At 54.1% G+C, this 2500-nt stretch overlaps 1 protein-coding gene across 1 annotated transcript in view; it reads right to left on the reverse strand.

Annotated features, from left to right (window-relative positions):
- Positions 1 to 2500, reverse strand: part of LOC121862242 — a 48685-nt gene that overhangs the window by 30845 nt on the left and 15340 nt on the right. The window lies entirely within an intron of this gene.

The following is a 2500-nucleotide window of genomic DNA, read 5'->3' on the forward strand; positions in this document are numbered from 1 at the left end:
ATTATGGTAAGAATCTCGATTTTGCTGAAGAATCGAACTCTAGAATCCCTGAAGATGATAACTTAGGGGGAGATTCATTATAATAATCACCAACTATCAGCCATCAAAGCTTAAGAATCTCTAAGACTCACAGGTAGTAGGCAGGTATCAAACAGGGAGGAAGATATTGGAAGCATAATGTGTTGTTTAATGGTAGACGCTGTTGCCTTATGTGACCAAGTTGATGATCTGACTTTCTGCCTCATTTACACACAATAGTTGGGTCTCAATTGTTTCCCTGACAACACAACACAACGTACATATATAGGGTGTCTCAGAAAAATGTCCCTGCCTCCCTCCCTCCCTCCCTCTCCCCAACTCACAATGTCTCAGGGAGCAGGCACGGAGGGAGGCAGGGAGGGAGGCAGGGAGGCAGGGAGGGAGGCAGGGAGGCAGGGAGGGAGGCAGGGAGGCAGGGAGGCAGGGAGGGCCGCAGGGGGGAGGCAGGAGGCAGGGGAGGGGGGGAGGGGAGGGAGGCAGGAGGGGGAGGCAGAAGGGAGCGGGGGAGGCAGGGGAGGCAGGGAGGGAGGCAGGGAGGCAGGGAGGGAGGCAGGGAGGAAGCAGGGAGGCCAGAAAGGGAGGGGAGGCAGGGGAGGGGGAAGCGGGGAGAAGCAGGGAGGCAGGAGGAGGCAGGGGAGGGAGGCGGGGAGGGAGGCAGGGAGGCAGGGAGGAGGCAGGGGAGGGAGGAGGCAGGGGAGGGAGGCAGGAGGCAGGGAGGAGGGAGGGGAGGGAGGCAGGAGGGAGGCAGGGAGGCGGGGGAGGCAGGGAAGCAGGGGAGGCAGGGAGGCAGGGGAGGGGCAAGGGAGGCGGGGAGGGATGCGGGAGGCAGGGAGGGAGGCAGGAGGAGGCAGGAGGGAGGCCAGGGAGGGAGGCAGGGAGGGAGGGAGGCAGGGAGGGGAGGGGCGGGGAGGAGGCAGGGGAGGCAGGAGGCAGGGAGGCGGGAGGAGGAGGCAGAGGCAGGAGACAGGAGAGATTCAACATTAAGCATTAAAGAGAGGAGCACCACCTTGAATCAGTGTACCTTGAGATCAGCTACCCATTACACAGAGATGGCCACAAGATAAGCTGAGTGAGGGAAGAAGGAGGGGGAAGGGGTGTGAGATGGTGGGAGGGAAGGTGGAAGGGGGAGATGGTGCAGGGGAGGGAAGGTGGAAGGGTGTGAGATGGTGCAGGGGGGAGGAAGGTTTGAGATGGAGGGGAGATGGAGGAGGTGTGAAATGGATTGGGAAGGGAGGGTGGAGGGAAGGGAAGGAAGGTGTGAGTGTAATGGATGTTGGTAGGGGAGGGAGAGAAAGAAGTAAAGGAGGGTGAGGGAGGGAGGGAGGTTAAGGGGAAGGGGCGTGGAAAGAGGAGAGGAGAAGCTTGAGATACGGGGAGAGGGGGGAGGGGGAGGGGAGGGGGAGGGGAGGGGGGAGGAGGGGGAGGGGGAGGGGAGGGGGCGGGTAGGAATGGTGATGGGAGGAGAGTGGCGTGAGAAATGGAGAAGTGGGGGAGAGTGAGAGGAGAGGGAGGACAGAAGAAGCAGATGAGAGGGAGAGTGGAGGGGTGGGAAGAAAGAAGAAATTTGAAGTGATATAAATCTGAAATACATTTAATTTGTGTGAGAAATGCCACCCCCCTCCTCTCTCTTCTAAGGCTTGAAATATACCCCTCCTCTCTCTCTCTCTCTCTCTCTCTCTCTCCTCTCCTAATCTCCAGACTTAAAACTTAGAAGGAAAGGGTTTGTGTCTTACAGATGTCTCCTCGACACTGCTTGGGGAGGACGACACCTGGTGTGTGGGGGGAGATTTCTTGGTCGTTATTTTTTTTTCTTTTGTCTGTTATTCTTTCTCTCTTTCTCAAGAATATTGTATCACTTAGCAAATAAAGACAGTATACATACAAACACACACACACACACACACACACACACACACACACACACACACACACACACACACACACACACACACACACACACACACAGTAAGACCCTATAATATAGCATCACTCACGGACCATCATATAACAACATCATTATAGGCAGTTAATTATAGGGTTTACGAGTGAGTATTTATAATTAGGCAATTATCCTCCCACCCTATGATAAGGTCTCTATCTCTCTCTATCTTTTAGCTCTCTCCTGCTGGGAGCGGATCAGCTGTTTTCCTGACCACCATGGAAGTACTGATCTCGCCAAGTGTTTATACCTCTCTTTAACTTCGCGATTGCCAATTTCTTTGACTGTCACCCTTAGTTCGCCCAGGCCCAACGCCAATATGCCAATGAGGCGACTCTGGCCAATGAAATCAGCTGCTGTCGGTAAGTTCCCCGCTCCTTGTGTGGAAATTTTTTAATCAATCAATCATTCAATCAAGCATTCTATCTGTCTGTCTCTCTGTCTGTCTGTCTGTCTGTCTATCTGTCTGTCTGTCTACCTAGCTTTAGTTTTACCCATTATTATCTCTCTACACACACACAC

This window comes from Homarus americanus, unplaced genomic scaffold, assembly GCF_018991925.1.
Source record: "Homarus americanus isolate GMGI-L3 unplaced genomic scaffold, GMGI_Hamer_2.0 scaffold31037, whole genome shotgun sequence".
Lineage (NCBI taxonomy): Eukaryota > Metazoa > Arthropoda > Malacostraca > Decapoda > Nephropidae > Homarus > Homarus americanus.